The 19,420-nt window shown below is 41.3% G+C and overlaps 1 protein-coding gene across 1 annotated transcript in view; it reads left to right on the top strand.

The window, feature by feature from the left end:
* The window catches only part of LOC149210490 (uncharacterized), a 66,819-nt gene that overhangs the window by 17,808 nt on the left and 29,591 nt on the right, over positions 1-19,420 (top strand). The gene's annotated exons all lie outside the window — the stretch shown is intronic.

Here is a 19,420-nt window from a genome sequence, read left to right as displayed (position 1 = left end):
ATATTTGATTTGCATCCTCAATGTTTAATGGATTTTTTTAAATGGACACTCATATTGTATCGATTTTTGGAGCTTTCATGAGAGGAGTGGCCTTGAGAATGGCACGGGGGCCGACTATCTTGTATTTGAAAGAGTAATCATGCATATCAGTGTACTTGTGTTGAGCACAGAAAAGGTCACCACAACGGCACTTAAAGCCTGTCAGCCCCACCTGCCTATTGCACGCAAAGCACCTCTGCTTGCTCTTCCTTGGTTTTTCCTCCTCGTCCTGTTCATGTTTCTCCACCTTATGTTCTATCGAGCCGGATAAGGATGTGCTAATGGCCATCTCCACCGTTGTGACTACTTCCACCATCGGGGCATCGCTACTTGAGGGCACCATGATGAGCCTCATAAATGGGTAATTATATGGGCTCATTTTACCTCCTAACCTAGTCAAATCAACCATTCTCTTAGCTTATTGTATGATTTTCTGATTATATTTATGCTTATAGGTGAGTTGAGTTAGTCATTATGCCATGAGGGTTTAACATGTATTTAATGCAAATTATTGATGGATTTCGAGGTCAAAGTCAAGGATCTAGTGGTCAAACTGTAGTAATAACTCGAAGTAGACAGAAGAGAGGACTTATAGGAGGGAATCCCCCTCATTTATTGCTCCTCACTTTGAATTCCCCTTCATTCAGCTCAGAGTACAAGCAGCGGAATCATGCACTAGAAGGCAGCCGAGCAAGTGGAAGATGATTGATAGTTATCTCGAGTTTTGGGATCCAAGCCTCCCTGATTTTAAGGAAGTTGCTGGCAGCTTCAGATGTATAAGTAGAGAGGCCTAGGGCCTCACTAGGGTCGAATTTTTTTCTTGTGTAAACTCTGATCAAATTTCGAGCTTACTATTTTGTGACAGTTTTATGTAATCTTGCTATTTTTTGATAATGAAGATGGAATCATTTTTGAGCTAGCACTGAGTTACCTCAGAGGGCTGAAGCTCTTGGGTTAGGGCCCAAGCCAAGCAGCCAAACTCCTCTTTACTTGTGTTTGTATGCTTTACTTCAATTTGTAGATTAGTTTGTTGTTAGATGTATTTCTGTTATAATTAAGAATAGATTGCTTTTGATGACTTAGTAGTTTTCTTCCATTTGTGCTTTTCTGTAGCAGGTTAAGAAGTGATAAGAGAAGATTCAAAAGGCTAGCAACAGTGCCTTGGCCTCTCTTCCTCCCTCTGGGGCCGTGATTTGAGGCAAAGAATCTCTTGTTGCCCCCAAAACACAGATTTTCCTCATTCCTAGGAATTCTAGTGTTTGCAGTCCTCTAGTAGGTTAATAGTCCAATTTTCTCAGCTTTAGATCTTCTTTATCATGCTCACTTCCTAATTTGCAATATTAATTTGGCATGCTTTCCTTTCTTACAACATTTTTAAGCATTTCCATATCTACATCATAGTTTAGGCCATTTTAATGCAAAACTCTGTTTTTCCTAGGATGCAATTATTTCAATGGTTGCTTGATTTTCTTGGTTGACTGTCAGTTTCTATGCAGCAGATCTCTTCCAATAGTAGGCCAACTTACTAGCAGTCACACTCCATCTGATCCATGCCCTATAGGTCTCCCAAACCTCACCTCAATTCTGCCCTAGTTTTCCTTCATTTTCGCTAGAACTTCTTCCTCTCTCCTTGAGCAAACCCAATCATCTTTCTCTCTCCTGGTCATTCATGGTAGACCTTAGGCGCCCTAACACCTCATTCCAACCTTCATCCACCTTTTCTACCCACTCTCACACCCTCAAAATAGCGAAAAATGCTCTCGGCCTCCTCCTGTAGGCCTCCTGTAATTTCCCTGTTTTCCTCCTGTAGTTTTCCTGTGTCCTCCTGTAGATTTTCCCGTAGGCTTTCTTTTGAAGGCTGAGTGTGGGAAAAGGCTCCAAAAGGCCACCTAAGACCTCCTAGGACCCATCCACACCATCCTACATCCTCCCAAGCTCCAAAACCGCCTTCTAATGCCACCTGTTCGCTACCACACTCACACACAATAAATTAGATGCATGTTAAATTCACATAAAAACAAATAAAAATCCAAAAATATGTTTTTTGCTTATTTGCTTCCAGAAATAGCATGGTTAGATGTTGTTTACTTCCTTGAGTAGGTAATGGCATTTCTTTCATGGTTTTCATAGTGTTTTTGGCAAAAGTAGAATTAGCTTGTTAATTAGGGTTTACTAGGCTTTGCTTTACATTCCAGTCTTTCTCCTTTTTGCAGTTAGAATAGCATCTCTAGATTAATCTTTCTTTCTTTTCATCACACATAGAGCTTCTTCTGAAATCTATAGAAGTTGGCTTGAGCTCCTAGTGATCTCACGCTGGCTGACCAAGTGACAACCTGCAGTGAGAATTAGTACTTGTGCATATAGCACTGACGCTTCCAAGTTTGTTACAAACTACCAGGTTGATAAAAGTAAAGTTGGCAACCCAGAAGTTGTAGCATTCTTGCTGCAATATTGATGCTTACCATTTTTTGGCACCGTTGCCGGGGAAGCGTCAGAGTATTCTGTGATTACTGCTTTCTTCTATTTCCTATTGTAACATTATGCTAATAGTTTATTTCGGCAAAAGTAGACTAGTCATTTCTTTTCTTTCAGTTTTGCATTCCTTGCTTTCCTTTTCAATTCTGCAAATTTCTATTCAGCAAGTTCATTTCAACTAGTTGCAATTTGTTTTGTTCAAGCATAATTTCAGTTTCTGTTGGTACTTTCAGTGTGGGGAAAAAGAAACAAAAAACCAACCAAAAATATTTCCTTTCATGCCTCGTAGGAGTAGAGATATCTTAGGAAAATTTTTACCCAACACCCCCACTGCTTCACACACCCAACCTTCTCTCTTCTTCAGTGGCTGCAATCAAGAAGAACCCTTAGATGAACATCCATACATATTTGAAGAACCTATAGGGGAAGAAGAAGAAGAAAACATTCCTCTGGAGCCAATGGCTGAAAATAGAAATGCTAGAGGAAATGGAGAGAGAATAGAGGGCATCTTCCCCATTCGGGAGACCAATGGGGACACCAAAATGAAGAATATAAGTCCTTCAGCCCTACCCCACTTCCATGGTCTGACTACAGAAGATCCTGACACCTTCTTGTTCAAGTTTGTTGTCATTTGTTGAACGTATGACTACGCAGTAGGTGAGCAAAAGTTGAAATTGTTCCCTTCTACTCTCAAGGATGCAAAATTGCTCTGGTTCATGGGATTACCTGGCAATAGCATCACAACTTGGGCTCAGATGTAGCAAGCCTTTAACAACAAGTATCAAGACTATTGTAGGTCAAAAGACACTAAAGAAGAAATCTTCCGAATGACCATAGGAAGTGATGAGTCCCTGGAAGACTATGAAGAGAGGTTCCAGCTCAGTTACAAAAGGGCGAGGTGTACACTTGACCCTGAGTCTCTGAAGTTGGTCCTGCTCAGTGGAATTTGGGAAGACCATTTAGACACCCTCCATCTACTAGCCAGGGGAGACATCTACAAACTATCTTATGAAGACATAAAGACTGTTTTTAGAAACCATTCTAGAGCAGCAAGAAAGAAAGGTAGGGGGAGTCAACTCATAGCCAGTACCTCTTCTTCCAGTTCATCCATCAAAGGTGAAATTGGAAACATGCTGGAAGACTTCAAGAGTGAGATGTTGCAGACTCTTTCCATGAAAATGGATACCTTACATATCAAAAGAAAACAAGAGGAAGCAGAGAGGGCTTTGGCCATTTTTTGCCCTAGATGCACCAGGAGGCATCTTAGGAATGAATGCCCATTGAACTCTATAGAGGTTTGTTCAGTCTGTGAAGAAGATCATTCTACAGATAAGTGCCCTTCCTTGCCCAGACTTAAAGTTGTATACCAAGGGGCCGAAGGAGTCACTGAATAGATCTATTACATAAACCAAAGGAGGCCGCATGGACCTAGACCATACCAGCAGGGGATGCAAGGGACATCTTAGGCATACTAAAACCCCAACCAAGTCACCTACATACCTTCTTGGGGCCTCCCTGCTCATCCTTCCTGGTCCATGCCTCCTCCTTGGTCCTTCACATCTCAATATCATGCCCAACCAGCCACCCGTTCATTTCAATCCTATGCTCAGCTGCAACCTCAGTGGAATACATCTCATCAGGGGTGGAGGCCCCAATACAACTCTCTTCCCACTCTTCTGCCTCCACAACTTACCCAACCACAACCGTTATCTTTTGCTCCACCAAGGCAACCCCAAATTCTTGCCCAGAGAAATCCGAACCCGAACAACAGATAGGCTCAACAAGTGTATAGTGGGGAACCATCATGTCCAACTTATGCTGTGGAGATTCAAGAAATGAACTTGTGATCCGAGAAAGTTCTCCTAGATATCCAACCTCCACCCACGAAGGTTGAGGAAGATAAAGAGGAAAGCGAACCTAAAGCAAATCCACCCTTTCCTGAGAGACTATCCATGACAATCTAGCCTACCCTAGAAGAGACTGAACTCCTGGGAGAATTGAAACATTTATGTGTGAAGATACCACTTCTTCAAGCCATAAAAGATGTGCCTATCTACAATAGGTTGATCAAAGAGAAGTGCTTTAGGCATCCAGGAAGACGCAAGAGAGATGCCCCAACCATCAATGTCATAGGACAACTGTCCAACCTGATGTTGGGGCAGATAATCTGTCCAAAATATCTGGACCCTGGAAGCCTAGTAATTGATGCCCACATTAATGGCACAATGGTCCCACATACCTTGATTGATCTGGGAGTTGCCATTAATGTGATGACAAAGGACACAATGTTCAAACTTAACCTCCAAGGCTCCTTGAGGAAGACCACAACAGTGCTGTAGCTAGCAAACCACTCCACAGTGACCCCTGAGGGGATTGTGGAAGATGTGATGGTCTCCATTGAATCTTGGGAGTTCCCTGCTGATTTCTTAGTTCTCCAGCCAAAGGCAAAGCTCACTGGGTATCCTCTCATTCTGGGAAGACCCTAGTTGGCTACAACTGATGCCTACATCAGTTGCGAGCTAGGAACATGACCATAAAGAACGGGCACATGTCCAAGAAATTAATCCTATATCCTCCTGCCCAACCCTTACTAGAACATGATCTACCTCTCTGGTTGGAGGAGGCGGATGAGGATGAAGTTTATTCTACACCACTTTGTACATTAGAAATCGCCATGGGGGGAAACTGTAAGATGAGGATGATATGATTGAAAATTTAATTCAGAATCCACTTCCTAGTGTATCACCATTAGAAGACATAGTAGGAGAAACCCAAAACAACCCCGCAACTGATCTCTATGTGGCCGACCCCATTTCTCTCTGTGTTAAAGATATAGAGTTCGGCCCAGAAATAACATTGAAAATCAATCCATCCCTATCTACTTCCCGGGAGAAGGAGCTATGCAACATACTAAGAAAACATCTAGATGCCTTCACCTGGAGTTATAAGGAGATGAAGGGAGTGCACCCTTTAGTGTGTACTCATCATATATACATCAAGGAAGATTGCAAGCCAGTCAGGCAACTTGAAAGGAGGATGAACCCAGCACTTAAAGATATTGTTAAGGAAGAACTGCAGAAATTGCTTGATGCAGGATTCATCTATCCCATCTCTGACAGTGAATGGGTCTCTCCTTTGGTGCTAGTGCCAAAGAAAAATGGTAACTGGAGAATCTGTGTCAACAATCGAGAATTGAACAAAGCCACTAAAAAGGACCATTTTCCTTTATCTTTCATAGTTCAAGTGTTAGACGGTCTAGCAGGGAAATTTTTTTTCTCCTTCCTAGATGGGTTTGGCGGTTACAATTAGATTCAAATTAGCTCGAAAGACCAAGATAAGACCACTTTCACTTGTCCTTGGGGTACCTTTGTATACTGAGTCCTTCCTTTTGGTTTGTGCAATGCTCCAGCCACTTTCCAAAGAGCGATATTGAGTATATTTTCTGAACTGGTTCATGATGCAGTAGAAATATAAATGGATGATTTTACTCCTTATGGTTCTGACTTTCAAGAAGCTTTATCTAACCTATGAAAAGTTATAGATAAGTGTATTGAGATGAACTTGTCCACCAATCTAGAAAAATGTGATTTTTTTATGACTGAAGGGACCGTGCTAGGTCATGCAATATTTCAACAAGGACTGCAGGTGGACCCCAACAAATTTTCCATCATCCAAAGGGTCCCATCTCCTCAAAAGGTGAGAGATGTCAGAAGTTTCCTAGGCTTAGCTGGATATTACAGGAGATTCATTAAAGACTTCAGCAAGATAGCCTCTCCTTTGTTTGGCCTCCTAGGCAAAGATGTTGAGTTCATATGGTCGGAAAACTGTCAAGAAACCTTAAATACCTTGAAGAGTAAGCTAGTAACTGCTCCAATTCTCAGAGGCCCAAACTGGGCCTACCCTTTCACATTCACACAGGTGCCTCAAACAAAGCAATAGGAGCAGCCTTAGGACAAATTGATGAAAAGTTACCTTATGCCATATACTTTATAAGCAAAAACATGTCAAAGGCAGAGTTAAACTATACAGTGACCGAGAAGGAACTCCTAGCTATCGTGCATTCCTTAAAAAAATTAAGACATTATATCACCGGCTATCAAACTTTTGTGCACATTGATCATGCTACAATTAGATATTTAAAGAACAAAGCAGATGTAAATGCTCGCATTATTAGATGGTCTCTTTTACTGCAGCAGTTTGATCTAACCATTATTGATAAGCCTGGTAAAGAGAATGTTGTTGCTGACTTTTTGTCTAGAGTAAATTTGCCTGCAGGTGAAGAAGGATTGGTGGATGACCAAATGCCAGATGAACACCTATTTTCCATATCAGTACTCTCTCCATGGTTTGCTGATATAGAAAACTACTTGGTTTCAACATAGTTCCCACCACACCTATCCTCAAAAGAGAAGAGCAAGATAGTAATGAAAAGTGCCCCTTTCACCTGGATTGGAGGCAATCTCTTCAAACTTGGCCCAGATCAGATCTTGAGAAGATGTGTCAGGTAGGAGGAAGTCTTTGACATCAGCCTGACCCTATCATGACGGGCCTTGTAGAGGTCATTTTGCAACAAAGAGAGCCGCCTTCAAGATACTGCAAGCAGGCTACTATTGGCCCACTCTTCATCAGGATGTGAGGAGATACACGAGCCGGTGTGATCAGTGGCAGAGGATGGGGAAACCCACTCCAAAGGATGAAATGCCCATGCAACCTCAAGTGACCTTTGAGCCATTTGAGAAGTGGGGCATGGACTTTGTGGGGCCTATCAACCCCCCTTCAAAGCAGAAGCAGTACATCATTATGTGCACCGACTACCTGACAAAGTGGGCAGAGACAAAAGCAATAAAAGCAACGATAGAGGAAAAAGTAGCTGAGTTTTTGAGGGAAAACATATTTTACAAGTTCAGGTATCCGAGAGAGTTGGTCACAGACCAAGGCAGTCAGTTCACTTCCAACCTGATTGAAGACCTGCTCACACATCATAAGATCAAGCACAAGACTTCCACCCCTTACCATCCACAAGCCAATGGGCAAGTGGAGGTCACTAACAGAGCATTGGAAGGGATCCTAACCAAGGTAGTGAGCAGCAGCAAAAAAGACTAGGCAGACAGATTATTTGAGGCCACTTGGGCCTATAATACAACATGGAAGACCACCACCGGGTTCACACCCTATGAACTGGTCTATGGGAAGAAGAATTTGTTGTCAATAGAGTTTGAATTCAATACCCTAAGGATGGCAGCTCAGCTAGACCTAGACCTCAGCCATGCATAGAAGGAGAGATTACTTCAGCTCAATGGATTGGATGAATACAGATTGCAAGCCCTTCTCCATACAAAGATAGTTCAGCTTCAGAGAAAGATATGGCATGACAGAAATATCAGGGAGAAGAAATTCCAAGAAGGAGATTGGGCACTACTCTATGATTCAAGATACAAGGATTTCAAAGGCAAGCTGAAGAAAAGATGTCTAGGCCCCTACACTGTGGAGAAATGCAATGACAATGGTTCAGTTCTGATCAGAACCATTAATGATGAAGCCATCCCCATGCTTGTAAATGGATATCAGTTGAAAGTCTACAGGAAGCCCCTCTGCAAGGGAGAGTTTATTGAAGATTTGAATAAAACAGTGATGGTAGTGGAGCATGTCTTAGCTTCCACTTCACCCACTCACTGAAGAAAAAAGAGAAAAAATAAGAACTCAAGTGAAAACCTCCATGAGGCGCTTGAGTCCCATCATTGGGTTGAAAACCTCTTCTGAGGCGGCCTAGTGATGTCAAAAAAAAAGGGAAAAGAATAATATCCCTAGGTGAAAACCTCCCTTGGAGGCACCCAGGGTAGGCAATTAAGGTGAAAACCTCTCTGAGGTACCCTAGTTGTTTTCAAAAAAAAAAAAAATTATTATATTGCAGGTTTGTAGGAGGACTACAGGGAGCAAAAGAAGGTGCCAAGGGGACCCTGACATTCATACCAGCATCCATCTCATCTTCTCCACACCTTCCTCCATCATTTTTGGCATCTCTTTCACCCCATTGTACCTCTTCTTCCAAAACTGTGTTTTCTACAAGAGGCTCTGTTTTTTCTACAGGAGGCTCCTGTAGGAATTACAGAGAGCCAAAATTGTCTACAGAAGGCAGTTTGAGGGACAAGAAAGGCTTCATGAGGAACTTATAATCCCTATTACCATATTCAAACCTCCTTGCCATCATTTCCAAGCCTGCATCACACTCCAAGCATCATTATTATTTCTTTCCAAGGGAAAAACACCAAAAAACAGTTTTTCAGTTTTGAAAAAAAACAAAAATAAAAGGAGGAAAATGCACCATTAACTGTACTTGAAGTTTACCTACTATCCCTCCATCATTCATCTCCACCTCTGGCATCATTCTCGAGCTCCAAGCATAAGGAAATAACTGAAGTTTCAAGGGGAGAAATAGCTACAGGAGCTCCTGTAGGAATTCTTGTAGTAGTTGATCCCATAGAAGTCCAGCACCAGCAGCAAGGAACAACACATCTGAAGCAAGAAAAGACACATGCAGCTCAACTCCAGTAAAAGAAAAACCTACAAAAACATACAACACATCAGCAAGTAGATACAACATGCATGAAGGAAAATGAAGGCATGCAGCAGAGAAAGCCACAACACCTCATAGTTAATGGCAGCAAATACACTCGGATCACAGTTAAGTAGTTAAGTCACTCCTCTATCTGCATTTGTGTAATTAGGAATCATACGAAGGAAACAAGATGGTTGAAATCGAAAGAGGGAAAGGTGGTCAGTTAACTTGGCCACCTTCATTTAGTTGACTCTGCTTAACCGAGATGTCACCCACATGTGCACACAGTCAACTCAAGCAAAAGATGCTAAGGACAGGTAGTGGGAGGAAGATTTAAATTTGATGCATTAATGAGGGGATGATTACGAGGTAGGGTCATGATGACCAAGCAGGTGGGGACCAATGGTCCTAATCCAGGCAACGTACACCATGCCATCTCATCACTCATAACCGAAAATAGCCATAAAAGGTAATGAGCACTCCTCCCCACGCCTTCTCACCACCTTTTCTTCAGTTTCTCCTAGTAACTCAGTCACACAGTAGTGTTCTTATGCCCCCACAGCCTCATATCCACCATCCTCCATCGATTTCCTCCATATTTTGGCTCTCGACATTTTCTACAGGAGCACCTACAAGAAATCTACAGGAGGGACATCAAGCTTCTACAGGAGGGGCAGTGAGCCATTTCGAAGGGAGGAAACGTGATTTTTAGCATGAATTTCAGTCTAAAGAGGTAGGGTTCATGAATTCCCTCAGTTGAATGTCAAATTGTAAAAGAGGTGGTCTCAAATTGAAGATAAAATTAGTCTTTAAGAGGGTGGAAATACATTAAAAAAAAAAATTCTTTTTTTTTTCTTAAAAAAAACACAGTCCCCTTTGTTTTTCCATTTTCACTCAAAATTCTTTATCTCCGCCTCCATATCTGGTTTTTCAAAAGAAATACAGGTAATATGAGAGGGGGTTTATAAGAAAAGAGTCCACTAACTCCACTAGACTCCATGCACATCCTCAAGTGGTGGAAATATTTACAAGGTCAAACTGGATGAATTTCTTTGAGAAGTTTAGAGGGTTTGATGATGAAATTGCCCATGAATTTGCTCTCTCTCTGGTCCCTCACAAAAGAACTCATGCTACTATAACCATTAGAGGCCTCTCCATAGAAACAACCCCTGAATTCATCAGTAGGGTCACTACCCTTCCTCTTGGGCTACCTTGGAGTAAAGATGAGAAACCAATTGGCCAGGCTGCCAAGAAGAAATTTTTCCAAGATAATGAAACACTTATTGAAGACAAAAATGGAATTAGGAGTGCTAGTATACCATATCCCTGGGATGAGGTTAACTACCAAGTGACTAAATACATTTCATGTGAGGGGAGGTACAACATTGTTTATGGATATCATTTCAGAATCTTCCAAGAATTGAGATATGGCATGGATACCCTAGCACATCAAAAGCTCAGTGTCCCCTACTTTCTCCTTCAGTCCCTCATTGACTCTAGCACCAAAGTACAAGAAGGAAATTCACAACAGCTAGCTCACCATGGCCTAATCAAGATCCTGGTAGAAGAAGCCCTCCATACCCTTACACTCCCTATAGCATGGGAAGTTTTCATAAATATGACAGCTGAGGATGAAATCAAGGAATTAACCTATGATGTCAGTCCTGCTGTCAGTGAGGAGGGAGAACAACAAGGAGGAGAAGATGAAGCCAGTGGTGACATAGCAGAGCAAGAGAGGAAGGAAAATAAATAGAGGAGGGGAGAGTTGAAAAAGAGATAGATCAAGAGGAGGAAAAAGAGACAGAAGAGGGAGAAAAGGAGGCAGAGAGGGCAGAGAAAAGAGAAAAGTACCCTGGAACTTTGGAAAGAGAAGCAACAGTTGCCCTCACTTCCCTCAATACACCAGGCAAGCAGAAGCAGAAGAGGAAAAGAACAACCCCCATGTATTTCAGGGCAAGGAAGAGTACCAAAATTAAAACAGGCAAACCTCAGCCCTCATCAAAGACTCCAATTAACATTGAAGATTCACCATCTGCCAAGGTGAAAGAATCTCCTTCCAAGACACCCATAACCTATGAAAAGAGGACTACAAGATCTTCTACATGGAAGGGAAAGACAATTCGACAGGACCCCAAACCATACCTATAGGAGGCTAAAACAATCCTACAGGAGACACTGTCCAAACTACAGGAGACACAAAAACTTGAGGAAAATATAGGAGGACAGCCAAAGGTGAAAGAGGAAGCACAAGAGCGACAAGAACCTGACCCCCACCCTAATGTTGACTCCTATTACAGGCTACTTGAGGGAGGCAAGATAATCCCATAGCAATTTGCAATTCCACTGTTTTTCGAATTGGAAAAAGAGAAAGGGAGAACGCATAGGTGGATGCAGATAGCCAAGTCCAAAGGAGTTGAGGATATTGGCCACATGGAAGACAAACTCAGGGAAATGGGCAGGGAATTGAGTGCTCTCAGAGACATAGAAGCCATTACAAGAAGCCACCTTGAGCATGAGAATGAATTACTAAGGAAGCAGCTGCAGGAGAAAGAGACTCATTTGGCATACATGGCTAGCTTATCCATAGAAGCACTACAATGCAGAACACCAACCAAATCTTATGACCCATATCTGAAGGATCAATTGCTTCAATTCCAAATAAAAAATTTGGCACAAAGAGGCAGCATGCCTTTCCAAAACTACAGGTAGTTCATGGATTTGTTTGACCAAAGCACCTCCGAGGATAAAGCAAAGATGGCAGAATTCTATCTACACAACATGGCCCTCATAGCCCTGAATGTGTGGGACCCCAATGCCAAGCTAGGGTATCTGCAATTAATGGCCATGACATCATGGATGAACCATGAAGAATTTAGGGCAGCAGAAATGAAAAGATTGTTAATAAAAGAGCAGAATGAACCATTGATGATAAGCGCTGAGCCATCAGATCCTATGACACTCATCAGCACACACAACCTGCTTGCCAATGACCCTCAGACTGCCCCTAAATATCTAACCAATCAGGAACAAGCCATTGCACACTTTGAAGATATGCATAGGCTACTTGGGGATGATTGTATGCATGCATGCATGAGAACATGGAACACCCTACCCCACAGCTTGCAGATTAGAGAATACCATTCCCCCATGAGGCTGAAGGAGGAATTGAGAAGAGTGCCAATGTACAAACACTCCATGCAAAGGCTGAAGGTCAACTGGATTGGCCTCAAACTGAGTCCTCCACTCATATTAGGCATCCTGGAAGGCAGAAGAGAAGAAGAAGAGGAGCAGTGGAAGGGAATAGACAAAAAGGCAAGATTATATGGAGAACATGAGTAGACCATATCAAAAACCTAGAATGTTAGGGAGGTCACCAGGGCCATGAAAGACGAAGAGATTGACTAGGTTGCTCAGAGGATGGGCAACACCTTCAGTAGGGGGGTGATGATGAGCATCGTAAATTGGTAATTATATGGGCTCATTTTACCTCCTAACTTAGTCAAATCAACCATTCTCTTAGCTTATTGTATGATTTTCTTACTATATTTATGCTTATAGGATGAGTTGAGTTACTTATTATGCCATGTGGTCTAACATGTATTTAATGAAAATTATTGATGGATTTCGAGGTCAAAGTCAAGGATCTAATGGTCAAACTACAACAATAACTCGAAGTAGACATAGTAGAGGACTTATAAGAGGGAATCCCCCTCATTTATTGCTCCTGACTTTGAATTCTCCTTCATTCAGCTCGGAATACAAGCAGCCGAATCATGCACTAGAAGGCAGCCGAGCAAGTGGAAGATGATTGATAGTTATCTCGAGTTTTGGAAGCCAAGCCTCCTTGATTTTAAGGAAGCTGTTGGTAGCTTTAGATGTATAAGTAGAGAGGCCTAGGGCCTCACTAGGGTAAGATTTTTTGCTTGTTTAAACTCTGTTCAAATTTTGAGCTTACTATTTTGTGACAGTTTTATGTAATCTTGCTATTTTTTGATAATGAAGATGGAATCCTTTTTGAGCTAGCACTGAGTTACCTCAGAGGGCTGAAGCTCTTGGGTTAGGGACCAATCCAAGCAAGCAAGTTCCTCTTTACTTGTGTTTGTATGCTTTACTTCAATTTGTAGATTAGTTTGCTGTTAGATGTATTTCTCTTATGATTAAGAATAGGTTGCTTTTGATGATTTAGTAGTTTGCTTCCATTTGTGTTTTTTTGTAGCAGGTTAAGAAGTGATCAGAGAAGATTCAAAAGGCTAGAAATAGTGCCTTGGCCTCTCTTCCTCCCTCTGGGACCATGATTTGAGGCAAAGACTCTCTTGCTGCCCCAAAAACACAGATTTTCCTCATTCCTAGGACTTCTAGTGTTTGCAGCCCTCTAGTAGGTTAATAGTCTAGTTTTGCTCAGCTTTAGATCTTCTTTATCATGTTCACTTCCTAATTTTCAATATTTCTTTTGCATGCTTTTCTTTCTTACATCATTTCTTAGCATTTCCATATCTACATCATAGTTTAGGCCATTTTAATGCAAAACTCTGTTTTTCCTAGGATGCACTCATTTCATTGGTTGCTTGATTTTCTTGGTTGACTGTCAGTTTCTATGTAGCAGATCTCTTCTAGAAGTAGGATAGCTTACCAGTGGTGACACCCTCCATCTGATCTATGCCCTAGTTTTCCTTCATTTTCCCTAGAATTTCTTCCTCTCTTCTTGAGCAAACCCAATCATCTTTCTCTCTTCTGGTGATTCATGGTAGACCTTAGGCACCCTAGCACCTCATTCCAACCTTCATACACCTTTTCCACCCACTCTCACACCCTCAAAATAGCGAAAATTGCTCTCAGCCTCCTCTTGTAGGCCTCATGTAGTTTCCCTGTTTTCCTCCTGTAGTTTTCCTATGTCCTCCTGTAGTTTTTCCTGTAGGATTTCTTTTGAAGGCCGAGTGTGGGAAAAGCCTCCAGAAGGCCACCTAAGACCTCCTAGGACCCATCCACACCATCCTACATCCTCACAAGCTCCAAAACCGCCTTCTAATTCCCCCTGTTCACTGCCACACTCACACACAATAAATTAGATGCATGTAAAATTCACATAAAAACACATAAAAATCCAAAAATATGTTTTTTGCTTATTTACTTCCAGAAATAGCATGGTTAGATGTTGTTTACTTCTTTGAGTAGGTAATGGCATTTCTTTCATGGTTTTCATAGTGTTTTTGGCAAAAGTAGAATTAGCTTGTTAATTAGGGTTTCCTAGGCTTTGCTTTACATTCCAGTCTTTCTCCTTTCTGCAGTTAGAATAGCATATGTAGAGTAATCTTTCTTTCCTTTCATCACACATAGAGCTTCTTCTGAAATCTATAGAAGTTGACTTGAGCTCCTAGTGATCTCGCGCCGGCTGACCAAGTGACAACCTGCAGTGAGAACTAGTACTTGTGCATATAGCACAGATGCTTCCAAGTTTGTTACAAACTACTGGGTTAATAAAAGTAAAGTTGGCAGCCCAGGAGTTGTAGCATTCTTGCTGCAATATTGGCGCTCACCACGCCGACGATGCAGGAAGTAGATTCAATGGGTGCTTCGTATTTAGCTGCCCAAGCATCGGTTGCTGGGGTTTCAAGTGAGAAAAATAAGAAGGTTTTTTGGCGTTAAGCTCTCCGTAGCACTTGGAGCACAAGTTCATGGTGGTCGCGCTCCCGAAGAAGCCGTCCTTGTTCAACCAGTGAATGGGCCCTTTTGGCACTTGTCTCCCACTCCCTTCCTCTTGCATTTTTGAGCTCTCCTGTGATGCATTTTCTGGATGCTTCCACTGTAAGCCTGAGTCCGAAGGCACAGAAAAGCAAAAGAAAAACCTTGAGATAACTTCTGCCAAACCGAGCCCTACCTCCTCCTGTGTAGACGATTTCACCAGAGAAACCCTGAGTAGAAGAAAAAGAATCGCAGAGAAAAGCTTAGCAGTTTTTTTTTTCAAACTCTTCGCCCATAACAAAATGCCCACCATTCCGTCGATCGTAACTGAAGACCATGACGAATAGTCGATTTGTCTCATCGCACTACCGTTCCACTGTCGGTTTGTCCCATCACATTTCCATTCAAGAGAAAGCTATCAAATTATAGTGAAAGAGGTAGACGAAATTTGGAGGTTAACTGATTCAAAAGGAAAGCATACCCACTTAAATATGACGTAGGAGGGTTGTAAAATGTCCATGAACATATCCAAATGCACACAATGTTAAAAATGACACGCATGAGGGTGAGGTTCAAGACTTGAGCTGCGAGCCTTTGAAAATTCAAAATTTTGAGGCTTATTAGTAAAAAAGGTTTTTGGTTTTTTTTCAAGTCTAATTTGTGACTTTTTAATGGGAAAGTGTTTTGTGATTTTTTAATGGGAAATTGTTTTAGTGAAAAGACTTCGACCAATTGAACTAATCATTATAGCTAGCAACAAAAACCTAACCAATTAAGCTAAAGAACACAACTAGTTTAACTAGTTCTCAAGACTATTTAAGTATTAAGTTATCTTACTTTAAATTTTAATTAGTCATAAATTTTAATGAGTAATTTAGATAGAGGTTAACTTAGACAATTTGATTAGTTATAACTCCTCCTCTTTATCACCATGAGTTAGACATTGTTTGTCAAAATAAATTTATTAAACGATTTTTGGGTGTCATAGAGCTGGACTACATTGGCAAGATATTGTGTTTCTTCTCCCGAGTATAACTACCTTCAAACCTAACCCCAAAAGTTTAAAATATATACATACAACACTAAATAATTTGACGTTCACAAATATACATAAAATAGAAAGTGAATAAAAACAAATAACAGTCATCAAATTTCCTCTTTACAAGCAAGATAAATTTGAAATTCCAAACATACTCGAGCATATAGGTGGTGAGTGGAGGTTCATGAAGATGTGTGTCATTGTAGGTGGTTGGTGGAGGGTGACGCAGGAAAAACTGCGCAAAGGTAATTTCCCTGATTGTCATAATAACCTTACGTGACCCTGTGGGTTATGGCCCACCTATACAAATTGGAATAATTTACGTTGGTGGGTTTTAAACAAAAACCCAACCAATCACCAAACATCGGAATACAATGAACCTCATCAACGAACAACGATCCCACCTGAATGCACAAGACCGGACCTCAAATAGATTTAAACCTGCGTCCATAAACTTCTCGGTTCCGCCTTTCCCACAAATCTTATCACATAAATTCTCCGTCGTTGATCTTCTACCCAATCCGACGATTGATGGTTCACCCGATCAATGAAACTAATCGTTGATCCTCCACTGTTTGATCAAGGAACGCTTGATCCAATGGTCAACAGCAATATCGCACACAACACTTGCACGACATTTAACCACCCTTACGGAGCCGATAAGGATTATAAATCCTTAATCTATAAATGTTCGGGTTCGTTCTGAGATTAACGTCCGATCACTTTATGACTCGATATCTGTTGGATATATGAGGTCATCAGATCTATGGCCTGCGGGTCTTCAACTAACACACAGATTACCAAATAGCTTAGCCCCGCAGTTGACTGTGACGTAAGCGTTTGAAAATGAGATCGACGGCCAAGATTAGTACGGGGCTTCAACCACGATGAAGATATTCATTCCTATTCCCCGCAGTTTATTCCTCCACCAGTTTTCTTCCGCCCTTAATATCCATTGGTCTAAATGATCTGAGGGCTCCCTCTGCGCTTATTCATTGAAGATGAAATTCGCATTTCCACCCATTAACTCTACCATACTCTATTCATATTCATACAACAATTAACTTGTTAACATTGGATCGCCATCGATCCTTACAGTGATCGATGGTCGATCAATGAACCAATAACACAGGAATTAACTCAATAACACATAAACACACAGACATACGAATTCCACATAACACAATTTATATTATACACAATATAATTCTAGTCTAAGGCATTTCAGCCTTAGTCACAAATTATCCTCTCGACTACATTGAATCCACACTATGTTTACACAAATGTTTCCTGCCCCTCTATCACTCTCTGTTTTTCTGTCACACAACACAGACTCTTTATAGAGAAAATTACAGAGTCGTGGATCATCTTAGATCCACGATTTCCTCTCACAAATCACGTAAATCTCTCAACACACATACATGGCAGATAATTACATTAAATTAAGTCTTCTCCAGACTTATCAGTTCCTTCAAGTTAGCTCGTTTTTAACAGAAAATTTATCCCCGTTTACATGATTGTCCACATCTACCCCTCCATAGCTTTGACTTTGACTTTTGATTAAGGGTGGTCGGATGCTCCTGCAATAGACCCCCGAGGCACAAAATTTTATGACCTCCTGGTCATATGCTTCTCCCTAATCCCATAGCAATTATACCCACTTCCTCAGTGGAACTACCTTCGTGATATTTCTGTGAGCTACAACAAAACCTTTGTAGTAACAGTCTTCTTTGCTACATGATACCTCACCAAGCTTCTCTCCTCGAGCTTAGTCTTTTGGCATCTCTTTGGTTTTCTCTTCTATGGAACCATATGAGCATTTCATGCTCTAGGTTGTTGCAAGTTTTCTCACCTTCTGCTACCGCTATCGACAGTACCAAGATCATAAACACTCTAGTCTTCAACATAATTGTACCTCCTCCTTTTGCACACAAAATCTTCTTTTTCACAGGAAACATTTCCCTGCTCTGATACCACTTTGATAAGGAAAAACCGCCTAAAGGCAATTTCCCTGATTTTCATAATAACCTTACGTGACCCTGTGGGTTATGGCCCACCTATACAAATTGGAAGCGTTTATGTTGGTGGGTTTTAAACAAAAACCAAACCAATCACAAAACAACGAAATACAATGAACCCTGTCGATGAATACAGGTCCCACTTGAATGCACAAGACTGGACCACAAATAGATTTAAACCCACATCCATAAACTTCTCGGTTCCGCCTTTCCCACGAATCTTATCAGATAAATTCTCTGTCATTGATCTTCTACCCAATTCGATGGTTTATGGTTCACCCGATCAACGAAACTAATCGCTAATCCTCCACCATTTGATCAAGGCACGCTTGATCCAACGGTCAGCAGCGATATCGCACGGACCACTTGCACGACGTTTAACCGCCCTTACGAAGCCGGTAAGGATTATAAATCCTTAATCTATAAACGTTCGGGTCCGTTTTGAGATTAACGTCCGATTGCTTTATGACCCAATATCCGTTGGATATACGAGGTCATCAAATCTACGACCTGTGGGTCTTTAACTAACACACGGATTACCAAACAGCTTAGCCCCACAGTTGACTGTGACGTAAGCGCTTGAAAATGAGATTGACGGCTAGGATTTAGTATGGGGCTTCAACCACAATCAAGACATCCGTACACTCCTATTCCCCGCAGTTTATCCCTCTGCCATTTTTCATTCGCCATTAATATTCGTCAGTCTAAACGATCCGACGGCTCCCTCTGCGTTGTTTCACTGAAGATGGAATTCACATTTCCACCCATTAACTCTGCCATACTCTATTCACATTCATACAATAGTTAACGTGTTAAGATTGGATCGTCATCGATCCTTACTATGATCGATGGTCGATCAATGAACCAATAACACGAGAATTAACTCAATAACACATAAACACATAGACATACGAATTCCACATAATGCACAATTTATATTATACACAATATAATTCCAGTCTAAGGCATTTCAACCTTAGTCACAAATTCTCCTCTCGACTACATTGAATCCACACTCTGTTTACACAAATGTTTTCTGCCCCTCTATAACTCTCTGTTTTTCTGTCACACAACACAGACTATTTATAGAGAAAATTACAAAGTCGTGGATCATCTTAGATCCATGATTTCCTCTCAAAATCACCTAAATCTCTCAACACACATACATGGCAGATAATTACATTAAATTAAGTCTTCTCGAGACTTATCAATTCCTTCAAATTAGCTCGTTTTTAACAGAAAATTTCTCCCGGTTTACATGATTGTCCATGTCTGCCCCTCCATAGCTTTGGATTTGACTTTTGATTAAGGGTGGTCAGATGCTCCTACATCAGGCTGTCGAGGCACAAAATTTTATGACCTCCTGGTCATATGCTTCTCCCTAATCCCATAGAAATTCAACCCACTTCCTCAGTGGAACTGCCTTCATGATCTTTCTGTGAGTTGCAAAAAAACTTCTATAGTAGCAGTCTTCTCTGCTACATGATACCTCAGCAAGCTTCTCTCCTCGAGCTTAGTCTTTCAGAATCTCCCTGGTTCTCTCTTCTGTGGAACCATATGAGCATTTCATGCTCTAGGTTGCTGCAAGTTTTCTCACCTTTTGTTGCTGCTATC

Source organism: Pinus tabuliformis, chromosome 1_2, assembly GCF_031772625.1.
Source record: "Pinus tabuliformis cultivar Carrire ecotype Pingquan chromosome 1_2, CPIR1, whole genome shotgun sequence".
Lineage (NCBI taxonomy): Eukaryota > Viridiplantae > Streptophyta > Pinopsida > Pinales > Pinaceae > Pinus > Pinus tabuliformis.
This window is presented reverse-complemented; position numbering and strand designations above follow the sequence as displayed.